This window comes from Paramormyrops kingsleyae, chromosome 18 (assembly GCF_048594095.1).
Source record: "Paramormyrops kingsleyae isolate MSU_618 chromosome 18, PKINGS_0.4, whole genome shotgun sequence".
Taxonomy (NCBI): Eukaryota; Metazoa; Chordata; class Actinopteri; order Osteoglossiformes; family Mormyridae; genus Paramormyrops; species Paramormyrops kingsleyae.
The window spans coordinates 2,728,841-2,744,253 of record NC_132814.1 but is presented as its reverse complement, the minus strand read 5'-3'; the positions used below and the strand labels follow the sequence as shown (position 1 = coordinate 2,744,253).

At 54.3% G+C, this 15,413-nt stretch overlaps 15 non-coding genes and 2 pseudogenes across 15 annotated transcripts; all 17 read left to right on the top strand.

Moving 5' to 3' along the window:
- Window positions 1-412: 412 nt before the first annotated feature.
- Window positions 413-526, top strand: LOC140580155 (U5 spliceosomal RNA). Its single transcript, XR_011983923.1, has one exon. It is a non-coding gene; the product is annotated as a U5 spliceosomal RNA (small nuclear RNA).
- Window positions 527-721: 195 nt separating this feature from the next.
- On the top strand, window positions 722-913 carry LOC140579814 (U2 spliceosomal RNA). The gene has a single exon (XR_011983664.1). It is a non-coding gene; the product is annotated as a U2 spliceosomal RNA (small nuclear RNA).
- Window positions 914-1,353: 440 nt separating this feature from the next.
- On the top strand, window positions 1,354-1,467 carry LOC140580153 (U5 spliceosomal RNA). The gene has a single exon (XR_011983921.1). It is a non-coding gene; the product is annotated as a U5 spliceosomal RNA (small nuclear RNA).
- Window positions 1,468-7,508: 6,041 nt separating this feature from the next.
- On the top strand, window positions 7,509-7,706 carry LOC140579896 (U2 spliceosomal RNA). Its single transcript, XR_011983734.1, has one exon. It is a non-coding gene; the product is annotated as a U2 spliceosomal RNA (small nuclear RNA).
- A 432-nt stretch (window positions 7,707-8,138) lies between these two features.
- LOC140580152 (U5 spliceosomal RNA) lies at window positions 8,139-8,252 on the top strand. Its single transcript, XR_011983920.1, has one exon. It is a non-coding gene; the product is annotated as a U5 spliceosomal RNA (small nuclear RNA).
- A 195-nt stretch (window positions 8,253-8,447) lies between these two features.
- LOC140579987 (U2 spliceosomal RNA) lies at window positions 8,448-8,635 on the top strand. Its single transcript, XR_011983773.1, has one exon. It is a non-coding gene; the product is annotated as a U2 spliceosomal RNA (small nuclear RNA).
- A 940-nt stretch (window positions 8,636-9,575) lies between these two features.
- On the top strand, window positions 9,576-9,820 carry LOC140579952 (U2 spliceosomal RNA; annotated as a pseudogene).
- Window positions 9,821-10,261: 441 nt separating this feature from the next.
- LOC140580151 (U5 spliceosomal RNA) lies at window positions 10,262-10,375 on the top strand. Its single transcript, XR_011983919.1, has one exon. It is a non-coding gene; the product is annotated as a U5 spliceosomal RNA (small nuclear RNA).
- Window positions 10,376-10,570: 195 nt separating this feature from the next.
- On the top strand, window positions 10,571-10,758 carry LOC140579986 (U2 spliceosomal RNA). Its single transcript, XR_011983772.1, has one exon. It is a non-coding gene; the product is annotated as a U2 spliceosomal RNA (small nuclear RNA).
- Window positions 10,759-11,698: 940 nt separating this feature from the next.
- Window positions 11,699-11,943, top strand: LOC140579951 (U2 spliceosomal RNA; annotated as a pseudogene).
- A 441-nt stretch (window positions 11,944-12,384) lies between these two features.
- On the top strand, window positions 12,385-12,498 carry LOC140580150 (U5 spliceosomal RNA). The gene has a single exon (XR_011983918.1). It is a non-coding gene; the product is annotated as a U5 spliceosomal RNA (small nuclear RNA).
- Window positions 12,499-12,693: 195 nt separating this feature from the next.
- LOC140579812 (U2 spliceosomal RNA) lies at window positions 12,694-12,885 on the top strand. The gene has a single exon (XR_011983663.1). It is a non-coding gene; the product is annotated as a U2 spliceosomal RNA (small nuclear RNA).
- A 424-nt stretch (window positions 12,886-13,309) lies between these two features.
- Window positions 13,310-13,423, top strand: LOC140580149 (U5 spliceosomal RNA). Its single transcript, XR_011983917.1, has one exon. It is a non-coding gene; the product is annotated as a U5 spliceosomal RNA (small nuclear RNA).
- A 195-nt stretch (window positions 13,424-13,618) lies between these two features.
- LOC140579811 (U2 spliceosomal RNA) lies at window positions 13,619-13,810 on the top strand. Its single transcript, XR_011983662.1, has one exon. It is a non-coding gene; the product is annotated as a U2 spliceosomal RNA (small nuclear RNA).
- Window positions 13,811-14,250: 440 nt separating this feature from the next.
- Window positions 14,251-14,364, top strand: LOC140580148 (U5 spliceosomal RNA). The gene has a single exon (XR_011983916.1). It is a non-coding gene; the product is annotated as a U5 spliceosomal RNA (small nuclear RNA).
- Window positions 14,365-14,559: 195 nt separating this feature from the next.
- On the top strand, window positions 14,560-14,751 carry LOC140579810 (U2 spliceosomal RNA). Its single transcript, XR_011983661.1, has one exon. It is a non-coding gene; the product is annotated as a U2 spliceosomal RNA (small nuclear RNA).
- Window positions 14,752-15,184: 433 nt separating this feature from the next.
- On the top strand, window positions 15,185-15,298 carry LOC140580146 (U5 spliceosomal RNA). Its single transcript, XR_011983915.1, has one exon. It is a non-coding gene; the product is annotated as a U5 spliceosomal RNA (small nuclear RNA).
- The last annotated feature ends 115 nt before the right edge of the window (window positions 15,299-15,413 follow it).

Sequence of the window (15,413 nt, the reverse complement as noted above, 5' to 3'; positions counted from 1 at the left end):
GCAGAACTGACTGACTGACTGACTGACTGACTGAGTGAGTGAGTGAGTGAGTGAGTGAGTGAGTGAGTGACTAATAGACTGAGTGCTGTGAGGGGGGGGGCCCTGTCTGTGCGTGGCCCCCGTTTCCCGCCGTTTTTCTTTTTTTTTTTTTTTTTTTTTTTTTTTTTTAAAGGAAGGTGACACACTGTTTGTGCGGTGGACAGCTGCGCTGAGGTAAGGCATGATGTCATCTTTGCCTTTTGAATTTCCCCTCATGTTTGTTAAAATGATTGCTGTCTTTTGAGAGGACAGGAGGACAGGGAGGAGTCGGGGCCCCGAGGACGGCGGCTGCGACGCCCCTGGGCATTCTACTCCGAGCGGGGGCGTCACGCAGGCCCGGCTAACGGCGACGGGCTTGGCGGCGGCCCCATATCGACTCGGGTCTCTCTTCATCCCGTATAAATCTTTCGCCTTTTACTAAAGATTTCCGTGGAGAGGGATAGCGATGAGTTCATGGTATTTTTGGAGGCTCTGCCCAAGCAGAGCTGCACTGCTGCTGTCAAAGGAAGACTGGGCCCGGCTTAGCGGCTGGCGTTAGGTGCCCGGTGGCGCGGCTGTGGTCTCCCTGGATCACGCGTGGACTCGCCGGGCGACACCTGCCAGAGGGGCTGGTGAGGGCTGAGCCGCGCCAGCTCCGTCGGCATCCCGCATGCCGGCGCCCGGCGGGGCGCAATTTGTGGGTATCGCTTCTCGGCCTTTTGGCTAAGATCAAGTGTAGTATCTGTTCTTATCAGTTTAATATCTGATACGTCCCCCATGGAGGGGACCACATATTAAACGGATTTTTGGAACAGGGAGCCGGAAGTGGGGCTTGCCCCGTCCGCTCCACGCATCGACCCGGTATTGCAGTGCTTCCGGGAATGGTGCACCTCTACTGCCCCCTGTTGTCGAAAGGCAGAACTGACTGACTGACTGACTGACTGACTGAGTGAGTGAGTGAGTGAGTGAGTGAGTGAGTGAGTGAGTGAGTGACTAATAGACTGAGTGCTGTGAGGGGGGGGGCCCTGTCTGTGCGTGGCCCCCGTTTCCCGCCGTTTTTCTTTTTTTTTTTTTTTTTTTTTTTTTTTTTTAAAGGAAGGTGACACACTGTTTGTGCGGTGGACAGCTGCGCTGAGGTAAGGCATGATGTCATCTTTGCCTTTTGAATTTCCCCTCATGTTTGTTAAAATGATTGCTGTCTTTTGAGAGGACAGGAGGACAGGGAGGAGTCGGGGCCCCGAGGACGGCGGCTGCGACGCCCCTGGGCATTCTACTCCGAGCGGGGGCGTCACGCAGGCCCGGCTAACGGCGACGGGCTTGGCGGCGGCCCCATATCGACTCGGGTCTCTCTTCATCCCGTATAAATCTTTCGCCTTTTACTAAAGATTTCCGTGGAGAGGGATAGCGATGAGTTCATGGTATTTTTGGAGGCTCTGCCCAAGCAGAGCTGCACTGCTGCTGTCAAAGGAAGACTGGGCCCGGCTTAGCGGCTGGCGTTAGGTGCCCGGTGGCGCGGCTGTGGTCTCCCTGGATCACGCGTGGACTCGCCGGGCGACACCTGCCAGAGGGGCTGGTGAGGGCTGAGCCGCGCCAGCTCCGTCGGCATCCCGCATGCCGGCGCCCGGCGGGGCGCAATTTGTGGGTATCGCTTCTCGGCCTTTTGGCTAAGATCAAGTGGATTTTACGCTCTTTTTATCGCTTTTAAAGGACTGCGTCGGGTTTTTTAGAGGAAGGCACGGTGACCCTAATGCGTGACCAGTAGGTGGCTTGACCGCCGCTGCCACGGGGCGACCCGTGCCTTCCTTTTAGCCTTTTATCCCTGCTTTTATTTTCGTTTTTATTAGGCTGGGGATCCCGCAGTGGCTGGTGGCCTGCCCGCCGCCCTGTTGGGTGAACTGGTGTTTTTTATTCTTAGGTGTTTTTAATAGTTTAGCATTCCTCGGCTCATCCCGGATTGGCGGACGGCAGCAGGACCACGGCGGACGTCGGGACCACGGCGGCAGGAGGACTCTGCTCCAGGAACGACGTCGGTGGACCATCCCGGATGGCGACGGCCGGCGGTGCTGCGAGGAAGCCCTTCAGCGGGCCGTGGCTGGTAGCAGGCGGTGGCCTGCGTAATACCGCCCGGTTCTGCTGGAGGGCTGAAGGGGAGGTGGGCACCTTCCCTGACCGCCTGGCCTTCATCCGGGAGGTGGCCTTCGGGGAGCTGGGCCTCCGCATGGAGGATATCCTCTGTGTGCAGCGGAATGGACCTCACCAGTTCTTCGAGGTCACCCTGTCCACCGACGAGAGTTACTCCAAGGTCCTGGAGCGGAGCAAGGAGAGGGCCCAGTACCCTCTCCTGGGTCAGTATACCATCGAGCCGCTGTGGTGGCCCGACAAGCGAGTGATAACTGTACATTGTTTCAATCCTCATATCACCGCCGAGGCCGTCCGCCAGTTCCTGAACAAGTATGTGGACCTCCTTCCTGGCCACAAGGACATTCGGGATGAGCTGGGGATCTGGACTGGTCGACGCCAGTTCCAGGCCCGCCTGCGCCTGGACGCTAATGGCGCGGGCGGTTTTAGTCATCCCCCAGCCTATTTTAATTTGCAGGGTAACAAGGCTTACTTGTTTTATTCTGGACAGCCTCCCTTCTGCCGACAGTGCCATAGTTTTGGACACACTCTGGAGGGGTGCGCCAACCTGCGCTGTCGGAACTGCCTGGAGCCGGGGCATATGGCCAGGGACTGCAAGGGCCCCCGTCGCTGTATCCACTGTAACGGTGAGGACCATCTGGCTCGTTCCTGCCCTCAACGGAAAACATCATACGCCGACGCTCTGTCAGGCAGCAGAGTCGTCGGCAAGGAGAGTGGTGGGGGAGCGCAAGCCCCCACATTAGGGCAGGAACAGCCGGCGGCGGGGGCAGGAGGAGAAGCCCTGGCCGAGGTGGAGGAGGCCCCAGGGACAGTCACAGCGATGCAGGAGGGGTCTCCAGTCCTGGCTCCGGGCGTCAGCAGCAGGAGGAGGAAGAGCGGCGCATCCCCCCGGAGGAGGAAGAAGAGCAGAAGGGAGGTACAACCCGACGCTTCCAGCCCTCCGGCTGCCACCTTGCCAGCAGTGGCGGCCGGGGACCAAGGCCGAGAGAGTCCCCCCTCCCCGACGTTGGGGGCCCCCCATCTGGTGTGGGACTTGGGACAGTCCCCTGCGCCCCCCCAGGAGTACAGTAGTGTACAGGACAAAGCCAATGAACAGGAGTACCTGGGGGGGCTGGAACTGGGGGGCCTTTTGGGTTTGACTGAGGAGGGGGGGCAGTAACGCGGTATTGTTTTTTAATGGCTGGCTTTTATTATTTTAGTGTGTTGTTTTTAATTGTATTTTACCTTTTTAACATTTCATGGCCAATTTTAATATTGTCACCTTGAATGTCAGGGGTTTGAGGAACGTTTTAAAGCGCACATCTGTTTTTAATCAGCTGGCATCTTCTCCCTTCAGCATTTGTTTTCTGCAGGAAGTCCACCTCCGGGACCAGCGGGACGAGGCTCTCTTTTCACGACAATGGAAGAGGGGTAGATCCTACTGGAGCGTAGGTGGTGTCCACTCCTCAGGCGTCGGGATCCTTTTTGGCGACCGCGCCTTTGAAGAAGTAAGATCGTTTACCGTTCTTCAAGGTAGGGTTTTGGGGGTGGACGCCACATGGAGGGGACAGCGCCTCCGGGCCATATGTGTCTACGCTCCAGTGGAGGCCTCATCCCGTATAACTCTCTTTGAAGAGGTGTCCCCGTTCTGTGTCACAGATCGACACTTGATTTTAGGAGGGGACTTTAACATCTCGTTGGAGGGTAGACAGGATGTCAGCTCTGGGCACTTTCGCCATTTTATTCGTTCCTTTAAACTTGTTGATGGTTTTAAGACATGCAACCCCAGCATGCCGGGCTTCACCTGGCATAATAGTCGCGGAGCTAGCAGTCGCATCGATTACATTTTAGCCTCACCCCCCGTTGTTTTTAAAAAGGTGTCCCTCTCCCCACAGTGGCCCACTGACCATTTGGCAGTGGAGGCCACTGTTTCCATAGACGCCCCTGAATATGGGGGCGGCTATTGGAAAATGAACCTGCAGATCCTGGAGGAGAGCGATTTTAGACACCTTTTTTTAGATCACTTCTCCGAGTGGCAGAAGGACAAGCCTACCTTCCCCTCCGTGGCTGAATGGTGGGAGAGTGTGAAGGATAGGATCCGAACCTTCTCCATGCAGTACAGCAAGCAGCGCAGGATGGAGAAGAAATTCTCCATTCTGCAGCTGGAGAGAAGGTTGCGGGATGAATACGCCGCTCACAACAACGGGGGCGCCATCGATCACGAGCGACTGCTTGGCATAAAGGGTGAGCTGAGGCGCCTGCATGAACAGGCTGCCTCGGCCCTAATGCTCCGCGACAAAATGTGCCTGTTGGAAAACAATGAAAAGTGCAACGCCTTTTTTTTCCAGAGAGCCAGGGAAGCCCGGGAGGAGAAGAGCTTTGTCTCTCTCCGTGCCTCAAATAGCAACAAGGTAACTACAACATCAGACATGCTGGAGGTTGCAAAATTGTTTTATTGTGATCTTTTTAAGGTTAGGGACACGGACCCGGTTGCAGGGGAGCGGTTCCTAGACAACATCTCACCTTGTCTTCCCAGTGACATTCGTGACGGCTTAGAAGCCCCCATCACCTTGGCCGAGCTGACCGCAGTGCTTGGCAAGATGAACCGCCGCAAGGTACCGGGCCTTGATGGGCTCCCGGTGGAATTTTATTCCACCTTTTGGGATGTCCTCGGGCCGGAATTACTGCAGGTTGTAGAGGACGTTCAGCGCCGGGGTTTGCTCACTAGGAGCATGAGGTCAGGGGTTCTTTCTCTGTTGCACAAGAAGGGCGATCGTGCCGACCTTGGCAACTGGAGGCCCCTGACCATGCTTTGTGTAGACACAAAGCTCATCGCAAAGACCCTTACCGAACGCCTGAAGAAGGCCATGGCTCATCTGGTACACAGCGATCAGACGTGTGGAGTACCGGGTCGATCGGCGACGTGGAACCTCCATCTCATCCGCGACGCCATCGCCTGGGTGGAGGACAGGAACCTCCCTCTCCTGCTGGTCAGCTTGGACCAGGAGAAAGCCTTTGACCGGGTAGATCACCGCTTCCTGTTTCAAGTATTGGGTAAGTTTGGCTTTGGACCCAATTATCTGGGGTGGTTACACACTTTGTATAACGAAGTTGGAAGCCATGTTGTTATCAATGGCTTCCTGAGTGACTTGGTGCCCCAGCTGAGTGGAGTGAGGCAGGGATGTCCCCTCTCCCCCCTCCTCTACGCGCTCTATATAGAGCCACTGGCGTGCGCCATTCGCACCCACCCCGGGGTCGATGGCCTTCTTATCCCAGGAAGTCGGGGGAAAACTGTTAAACTGACCCAGTACGCAGACGACACCACCCTTTTCGTCTGCTCGGATCAGTCTCTCGGTCATGCCATGAGCCTTGTTCATGCATTCGGTAGGGCCTCCGGCGCGACGCTCAACCTCAGTAAGTCGGTGGCCAAGTATTTCGGCAGCTGGAAGGCGAGGGAGGACGTCGCAGGTGGTCTCACCCTCTGTGACGGACCTCTCAAAGTGTTGGGGGTCAACTTCCTTTCGGATGGTGCCGCCCGTTTGAACTGGGAGGGGTGGTTGGCGATCGCCAGGCGGAAGATCGGACTGTGGAAGTCCAGGTCCCTGTCCTTCCAAGGTAAGGTTTTAGCCTTAAAAGTGGATATTCTTCCCACCCTGCTCTACCTTGCACATGTGTACCCTTTGCCCCGCTTCATGCGCAGAGGCCTGACGAAGGACGTTTTCAACCTCGTCTGGGGGGGCAGGTACGAGTACGTGCGTAGGGAAGTGATGTATCTCGGAAAGGACAGTGGGGGGAGGGATGTTATTGACTTTCCTCTCAAGCTTGACTGCCTGTTCTTCTCGCAGCTCTGCGCGCGCCTGGCAGCTCCCCTCGAGCACCCCCATCAGCACTTTGTGCGTCTGTGGCTGGCTCTCCCCATGAGACGTCTGGTGGCGTCGTGGACCAACCTCGGCCCCAAGGCTGAGACCCTGCCGGCCCACTACAGCCACGCTGTCAAGTGGAGTAAGTCTTTTCCGGCAGGTGTCAAGACAGAGGCCTTGACCAAGCATAGAGCGCTTTACAGGGCTTTGCTTGGTCATAGGGATACTCGGGCCATGCTGGGCCTGGAGGAAGGCACATGGGCGAGAATCCAGCCTAAGGGTTTGGATCACAGGCTGCAGGACCTGAACTGGCAGTGCCTTCATGGTAAGCTGCCAGTCAGGGACGTCTTACATAGGCATAAGCTGACCAGACACCCCCGCTGCCCCAGGCCCGAGTGCAGTGAGGATGAGACCATCAGGCACGTGTTTTGGGACTGTGGGCATGCACAGAGAGTTTGGGGGTTGGTAGCGGGCCTGTGTGGACGTGTGGACCCGCAGCCCGGTCTGACCTACGACAAGGTGTTGAAGGGGTGGGACCCCAACCTCCATAACCCCTTCGGCCCCTGGATGTGGCTGCTGGTCAGCATTACCAAGCGGGAGCTGTGGAATGCCAGGACCGCGCTCATCCGCAGAGGGGTTCATCTGGAGGCACAAGGGGTATTCCGTAAAATCCGGGCCGACTTGGGTTTCAGGATGGAGACTGACGTCATCCAGCGGGGCTATCACGAGGCCAAGGAGAGGTGGAAGGGCCTCTTTTGGCTTTAGCCCCGTTTCGTTTAGGTGGTGACGCTCCATTCTACAGGGTTGACGTGACGCACTTTTCTGAAGCACACAGGAGGTACTTCGGGTTTTAGGTGAGTGTGCTTTGTTGTTTTTGTGCGTGTGTTTTAATTAAAATGTTTTTAACTAACAGCATGTGCATAATCAATTAAGCATGGTTTTGGTTGATCTTTTTTAGCACTTATTTATTAATATTAATAATCATTGTATTTATTAACATCTAACATTTTACTTGTTGTGCTGTATATTAAGTGATTGACCATGTTTTATTCCCGAGGTGCTGATTTTAAGTGTTTGGAAATATGTATGACCCTGTCTCAACCTGACCCTGGCGTAGAGGTTGGAGGTCGGCGGGTGTGTTCCTCTTTTAATGGTTTTAGTTTTTAATAGGTGGCATTTATGGTGACATTTTATTTTTGTAAATGGCCATTTAATTGTAGTTGTGTTTTAATTGTTATTGTAACGTATTGGTGGTTTTATAGTTGTGTGTCTTTTTGCAGTTCTGGAGAGGTTTTGTTTAATGTTGTTTTAATAATGCTCTGTTTTGTATAGCATATATAAGTAGCACTGTGTGTTGAGAATGTTTTAGCCTTTTATAAAGTATTTATGGATATATATTTTTACTAATTTGTGAACCTAAAAGGCTGTTTTATTATGTTTTGATTACAGTGCTAATTGATGCTAATTGATGTATATATGCTTTGTGTATTGGTATGATTTTAATTGTTGTACAGAACTGTTTAATAAAGTATTGGAAAAAAAAAAAAAAAAAAAAATCTGTTCTTATCAGTTTAATATCTGATACGTCCCCCATGGAGGGGACCACATATTAAACGGATTTTTGGAACAGGGAGCCGGAAGTGGGGCTTGCCCCGTCCGCTCCACGCATCGACCCGGTATTGCAGTGCTTCCGGGAATGGTGCACCTCTACTGCCCCCTGTTGTCGAAAGGCAGAACTGACTGACTGACTGACTGACTGACTGAGTGAGTGAGTGAGTGAGTGAGTGAGTGAGTGAGTGACTAATAGACTGAGTGCTGTGAGGGGGGGGGCCCTGTCTGTGCGTGGCCCCCGTTTCCCGCCGTTTTTCTTTTTTTTTTTTTTTTTTTTTTTTTTTTTTAAAGGAAGGTGACACACTGTTTGTGCGGTGGACAGCTGCGCTGAGGTAAGGCATGATGTCATCTTTGCCTTTTGAATTTCCCCTCATGTTTGTTAAAATGATTGCTGTCTTTTGAGAGGACAGGAGGACAGGGAGGAGTCGGGGCCCCGAGGACGGCGGCTGCGACGCCCCTGGGCATTCTACTCCGAGCGGGGGCGTCACGCAGGCCCGGCTAACGGCGACGGGCTTGGCGGCGGCCCCATATCGACTCGGGTCTCTCTTCATCCCGTATAAATCTTTCGCCTTTTACTAAAGATTTCCGTGGAGAGGGATAGCGATGAGTTCATGGTATTTTTGGAGGCTCTGCCCAAGCAGAGCTGCACTGCTGCTGTCAAAGGAAGACTGGGCCCGGCTTAGCGGCTGGCGTTAGGTGCCCGGTGGCGCGGCTGTGGTCTCCCTGGATCACGCGTGGACTCGCCGGGCGACACCTGCCAGAGGGGCTGGTGAGGGCTGAGCCGCGCCAGCTCCGTCGGCATCCCGCATGCCGGCGCCCGGCGGGGCGCAATTTGTGGGTATCGCTTCTCGGCCTTTTGGCTAAGATCAAGTGTAGTATCTGTTCTTACCCTTCCTGGGCAGGTTTGTCGACGTGGTCCCTGGGCACAGGGACGTGAGAGACCAGCTGGGTGTCTGGACTGGGCGCAGGCAGTTCCGGGTGTGCCTGCGCCCCGACGCTAGCTCCCCTGACGGGTATAGCCACCCACCTGCTTATTTTATTATAGGTCGTTGCAAGGGCTACCTTTTTTACTCCGGGCAACCCTCCTCCTGCCGCTTGTGCCACGGCCTGGGCCACACCGCGGACTCCTGTACCACCATGAAGTGCTGGAGATGCCTGGACGTCGGTCACCTGGCGAAGGACTGCAAGGGCCCCCTCCGGTGTAACCTGTGCAGAGGTGAGGACCATCTGGCCCGGAGCTGCCCTCAGCGCAAACCGTCCTGGGCCGACGCCGTTGCTCGGGGTTCGGCTGTGGACGGGGCCCGACAGCAGGCACTGCCGGGCTGCGCTGAGATGCACGGGGGAGCCGAGAGGGGAGCTGAGAACAGCGAGGAACAGCCCTTCGCCGGTGCTGATGGGGAGTCCACGGCTTCCAGCGCTTCGGTGGAGTCCCCTGGTAAGGGTCAAGTGGCCGTGGCTGAAAAGCGCGCAACCTCTCCCTCCAGGTTTGTCCAATGCAGGAGGAGGAAGAAGGCCCGGAGGAACGAGGACACTGCTTTAGGCCGAGAAGCGATCTTCCCCTTAGAGCTAATTGATCTGCAAAGTGTTTTGGTCTCCCCCCAAGAGAGACGTTTTTATGCAGGGCAGCAGGACTTTGCTAATGAACGCTCTTTTTTAGTTGCTGCCGAGTCGGGGGGGGACCTTAGTTTTAATGGGGATATTGTTGATGATGATAGTGTTTTACCTTTTTAGACATTTTAGGATTTCTGCTGTATTTATGTATTTAATACTGTTTTAACGTGTGTTGTAATGGTGTTGTAGGGTTGAAGTATTTTAGAAGTTTTATGTATGTGGTATTATATGATTGTTTTATAATATGTGTTATATATGTTGTTGTTTTATGATTGAATAGGTTAGGAGTGTGATTTATATGTGTATTTCTTTTAGTGTTGAAGTTAGCTTATTATGGGTAGTGTGATAAATGTCTTTATAGTTTTATGTGTTGGTTTTAGATTGTATGCAGAAATGTTGATTAAAGATGAATAAAAAAAAAAAAAAAAAAAAAAAAAAAAAAAAAAAATCTGTTCTTATCAGTTTAATATCTGATACGTCCCCCATGGAGGGGACCACATATTAAACGGATTTTTGGAACAGGGAGCCGGAAGTGGGGCTTGCCCCGTCCGCTCCACGCATCGACCCGGTATTGCAGTGCTTCCGGGAATGGTGCACCTCTACTGCCCCCTGTTGTCGAAAGGCAGAACTGACTGACTGACTGACTGACTGACTGAGTGAGTGAGTGAGTGAGTGAGTGAGTGAGTGAGTGAGTGAGTGACTAATAGACTGAGTGCTGTGAGGGGGGGGGCCCTGTCTGTGCGTGGCCCCCGTTTCCCGCCGTTTTTCTTTTTTTTTTTTTTTTTTTTTTTTTTTTTTTAAAGGAAGGTGACACACTGTTTGTGCGGTGGACAGCTGCGCTGAGGTAAGGCATGATGTCATCTTTGCCTTTTGAATTTCCCCTCATGTTTGTTAAAATGATTGCTGTCTTTTGAGAGGACAGGAGGACAGGGAGGAGTCGGGGCCCCGAGGACGGCGGCTGCGACGCCCCTGGGCATTCTACTCCGAGCGGGGGCGTCACGCAGGCCCGGCTAACGGCGACGGGCTTGGCGGCGGCCCCATATCGACTCGGGTCTCTCTTCATCCCGTATAAATCTTTCGCCTTTTACTAAAGATTTCCGTGGAGAGGGATAGCGATGAGTTCATGGTATTTTTGGAGGCTCTGCCCAAGCAGAGCTGCACTGCTGCTGTCAAAGGAAGACTGGGCCCGGCTTAGCGGCTGGCGTTAGGTGCCCGGTGGCGCGGCTGTGGTCTCCCTGGATCACGCGTGGACTCGCCGGGCGACACCTGCCAGAGGGGCTGGTGAGGGCTGAGCCGCGCCAGCTCCGTCGGCATCCCGCATGCCGGCGCCCGGCGGGGCGCAATTTGTGGGTATCGCTTCTCGGCCTTTTGGCTAAGATCAAGTGTAGTATCTGTTCTTACCCTTCCTGGGCAGGTTTGTCGACGTGGTCCCTGGGCACAGGGACGTGAGAGACCAGCTGGGTGTCTGGACTGGGCGCAGGCAGTTCCGGGTGTGCCTGCGCCCCGACGCTAGCTCCCCTGACGGGTATAGCCACCCACCTGCTTATTTTATTATAGGTCGTTGCAAGGGCTACCTTTTTTACTCCGGGCAACCCTCCTCCTGCCGCTTGTGCCACGGCCTGGGCCACACCGCGGACTCCTGTACCACCATGAAGTGCTGGAGATGCCTGGACGTCGGTCACCTGGCGAAGGACTGCAAGGGCCCCCTCCGGTGTAACCTGTGCAGAGGTGAGGACCATCTGGCCCGGAGCTGCCCTCAGCGCAAACCGTCCTGGGCCGACGCCGTTGCTCGGGGTTCGGCTGTGGACGGGGCCCGACAGCAGGCACTGCCGGGCTGCGCTGAGATGCACGGGGGAGCCGAGAGGGGAGCTGAGAACAGCGAGGAACAGCCCTTCGCCGGTGCTGATGGGGAGTCCACGGCTTCCAGCGCTTCGGTGGAGTCCCCTGGTAAGGGTCAAGTGGCCGTGGCTGAAAAGCGCGCAACCTCTCCCTCCAGGTTTGTCCAATGCAGGAGGAGGAAGAAGGCCCGGAGGAACGAGGACACTGCTTTAGGCCGAGAAGCGATCTTCCCCTTAGAGCTAATTGATCTGCAAAGTGTTTTGGTCTCCCCCCAAGAGAGACGTTTTTATGCAGGGCAGCAGGACTTTGCTAATGAACGCTCTTTTTTAGTTGCTGCCGAGTCGGGGGGGGACCTTAGTTTTAATGGGGATATTGTTGATGATGATAGTGTTTTACCTTTTTAGACATTTTAGGATTTCTGCTGTATTTATGTATTTAATACTGTTTTAACGTGTGTTGTAATGGTGTTGTAGGGTTGAAGTATTTTAGAAGTTTTATGTATGTGGTATTATATGATTGTTTTATAATATGTGTTATATATGTTGTTGTTTTATGATTGAATAGGTTAGGAGTGTGATTTATATGTGTATTTCTTTTAGTGTTGAAGTTAGCTTATTATGGGTAGTGTGATAAATGTCTTTATAGTTTTATGTGTTGGTTTTAGATTGTATGCAGAAATGTTGATTAAAGATGAATAAAAAAAAAAAAAAAAAAAAAAAAAAAAAAAAAAAATCTGTTCTTATCAGTTTAATATCTGATACGTCCCCCATGGAGGGGACCACATATTAAACGGATTTTTGGAACAGGGAGCCGGAAGTGGGGCTTGCCCCGTCCGCTCCACGCATCGACCCGGTATTGCAGTGCTTCCGGGAATGGTGCACCTCTACTGCCCCCTGTTGTCGAAAGGCAGAACTGACTGACTGACTGACTGACTGACTGAGTGAGTGAGTGAGTGAGTGAGTGAGTGAGTGAGTGAGTGAGTGACTAATAGACTGAGTGCTGTGAGGGGGGGGGCCCTGTCTGTGCGTGGCCCCCGTTTCCCGCCGTTTTTCTTTTTTTTTTTTTTTTTTTTTTTTTTTTTTTAAAGGAAGGTGACACACTGTTTGTGCGGTGGACAGCTGCGCTGAGGTAAGGCATGATGTCATCTTTGCCTTTTGAATTTCCCCTCATGTTTGTTAAAATGATTGCTGTCTTTTGAGAGGACAGGAGGACAGGGAGGAGTCGGGGCCCCGAGGACGGCGGCTGCGACGCCCCTGGGCATTCTACTCCGAGCGGGGGCGTCACGCAGGCCCGGCTAACGGCGACGGGCTTGGCGGCGGCCCCATATCGACTCGGGTCTCTCTTCATCCCGTATAAATCTTTCGCCTTTTACTAAAGATTTCCGTGGAGAGGGATAGCGATGAGTTCATGGTATTTTTGGAGGCTCTGCCCAAGCAGAGCTGCACTGCTGCTGTCAAAGGAAGACTGGGCCCGGCTTAGCGGCTGGCGTTAGGTGCCCGGTGGCGCGGCTGTGGTCTCCCTGGATCACGCGTGGACTCGCCGGGCGACACCTGCCAGAGGGGCTGGTGAGGGCTGAGCCGCGCCAGCTCCGTCGGCATCCCGCATGCCGGCGCCCGGCGGGGCGCAATTTGTGGGTATCGCTTCTCGGCCTTTTGGCTAAGATCAAGTGTAGTATCTGTTCTTATCAGTTTAATATCTGATACGTCCCCCATGGAGGGGACCACATATTAAACGGATTTTTGGAACAGGGAGCCGGAAGTGGGGCTTGCCCCGTCCGCTCCACGCATCGACCCGGTATTGCAGTGCTTCCGGGAATGGTGCACCTCTACTGCCCCCTGTTGTCGAAAGGCAGAACTGACTGACTGACTGAGTGAGTGAGTGAGTGAGTGAGTGAGTGAGTGAGTGAGTGACTAATAGACTGAGTGCTGTGAGGGGGGGGGCCCTGTCTGTGCGTGGCCCCCGTTTCCCGCCGTTTTTCTTTTTTTTTTTTTTTTTTTTTTTTTTTTTTAAAGGAAGGTGACACACTGTTTGTGCGGTGGACAGCTGCGCTGAGGTAAGGCATGATGTCATCTTTGCCTTTTGAATTTCCCCTCATGTTTGTTAAAATGATTGCTGTCTTTTGAGAGGACAGGAGGACAGGGAGGAGTCGGGGCCCCGAGGACGGCGGCTGCGACGCCCCTGGGCATTCTACTCCGAGCGGGGGCGTCACGCAGGCCCGGCTAACGGCGACGGGCTTGGCGGCGGCCCCATATCGACTCGGGTCTCTCTTCATCCCGTATAAATCTTTCGCCTTTTACTAAAGATTTCCGTGGAGAGGGATAGCGATGAGTTCATGGTATTTTTGGAGGCTCTGCCCAAGCAGAGCTGCACTGCTGCTGTCAAAGGAAGACTGGGCCCGGCTTAGCGGCTGGCGTTAGGTGCCCGGTGGCGCGGCTGTGGTCTCCCTGGATCACGCGTGGACTCGCCGGGCGACACCTGCCAGAGGGGCTGGTGAGGGCTGAGCCGCGCCAGCTCCGTCGGCATCCCGCATGCCGGCGCCCGGCGGGGCGCAATTTGTGGGTATCGCTTCTCGGCCTTTTGGCTAAGATCAAGTGTAGTATCTGTTCTTATCAGTTTAATATCTGATACGTCCCCCATGGAGGGGACCACATATTAAACGGATTTTTGGAACAGGGAGCCGGAAGTGGGGCTTGCCCCGTCCGCTCCACGCATCGACCCGGTATTGCAGTGCTTCCGGGAATGGTGCACCTCTACTGCCCCCTGTTGTCGAAAGGCAGAACTGACTGACTGACTGACTGACTGACTGAGTGAGTGAGTGAGTGAGTGAGTGAGTGAGTGAGTGAGTGAGTGACTAATAGACTGAGTGCTGTGAGGGGGGGGGCCCTGTCTGTGCGTGGCCCCCGTTTCCCGCCGTTTTTCTTTTTTTTTTTTTTTTTTTTTTTTTTTTTTAAAGGAAGGTGACACACTGTTTGTGCGGTGGACAGCTGCGCTGAGGTAAGGCATGATGTCATCTTTGCCTTTTGAATTTCCCCTCATGTTTGTTAAAATGATTGCTGTCTTTTGAGAGGACAGGAGGACAGGGAGGAGTCGGGGCCCCGAGGACGGCGGCTGCGACGCCCCTGGGCATTCTACTCCGAGCGGGGGCGTCACGCAGGCCCGGCTAACGGCGACGGGCTTGGCGGCGGCCCCATATCGACTCGGGTCTCTCTTCATCCCGTATAAATCTTTCGCCTTTTACTAAAGATTTCCGTGGAGAGGGATAGCGATGAGTTCATGGTATTTTTGGAGGCTCTGCCCAAGCAGAGCTGCACTGCTGCTGTCAAAGGAAGACTGGGCCCGGCTTAGCGGCTGGCGTTAGGTGCCCGGTGGCGCGGCTGTGGTCTCCCTGGATCACGCGTGGACTCGCCGGGCGACACCTGCCAGAGGGGCTGGTGAGGGCTGAGCCGCGCCAGCTCCGTCGGCATCCCGCATGCCGGCGCCCGGCGGGGCGCAATTTGTGGGTATCGCTTCTCGGCCTTTTGGCTAAGATCAAGTGTAGTATCTGTTCTTATCAGTTTAATATCTGATACGTCCCCCATGGAGGGGACCACATATTAAACGGATTTTTGGAACAGGGAGCCGGAAGTGGGGCTTGCCCCGTCCGCTCCACGCATCGACCCGGTATTGCAGTGCTTCCGGGAATGGTGCACCTCTACTGCCCCCTGTTGTCGAAAGGCAGAACTGACTGACTGACTGACTGACTGACTGAGTGAGTGAGTGAGTGAGTGAGTGAGTGAGTGAGTGACTAATAGACTGAGTGCTGTGAGGGGGGGGGCCCTGTCTGTGCGTGGCCCCCGTTTCCCGCCGTTTTTCTTTTTTTTTTTTTTTTTTTTTTTTTTTTTTTAAAGGAAGGTGACACACTGTTTGTGCGGTGGACAGCTGCGCTGAGGTAAGGCATGATGTCATCTTTGCCTTTTGAATTTCCCCTCATGTTTGTTAAAATGATTGCTGTCTTTTGAGAGGACAGGAGGACAGGGAGGAGTCGGGGCCCCGAGGACGGCGGCTGCGACGCCCCTGGGCATTCTACTCCGAGCGGGGGCGTCACGCAGGCCCGGCTAACGGCGACGGGCTTGGCGGCGGCCCCATATCGACTCGGGTCTCTCTTCATCCCGTATAAATCTTTCGCCTTTTACTAAAGATTTCCGTGGAGAGGGATAGCGATGAGTTCATGGTATTTTTGGAGGCTCTGCCCAAGCAGAGCTGCACTGCTGCTGTCAAAGGAAGACTGGGCCCGGCTTAGCGGCTGGCGTTAGGTGCCCGGTGGCGCGGCTGTGGTCTCCCTGGATCACGCGTGGACTCGCCGGGCGACACCTGCCA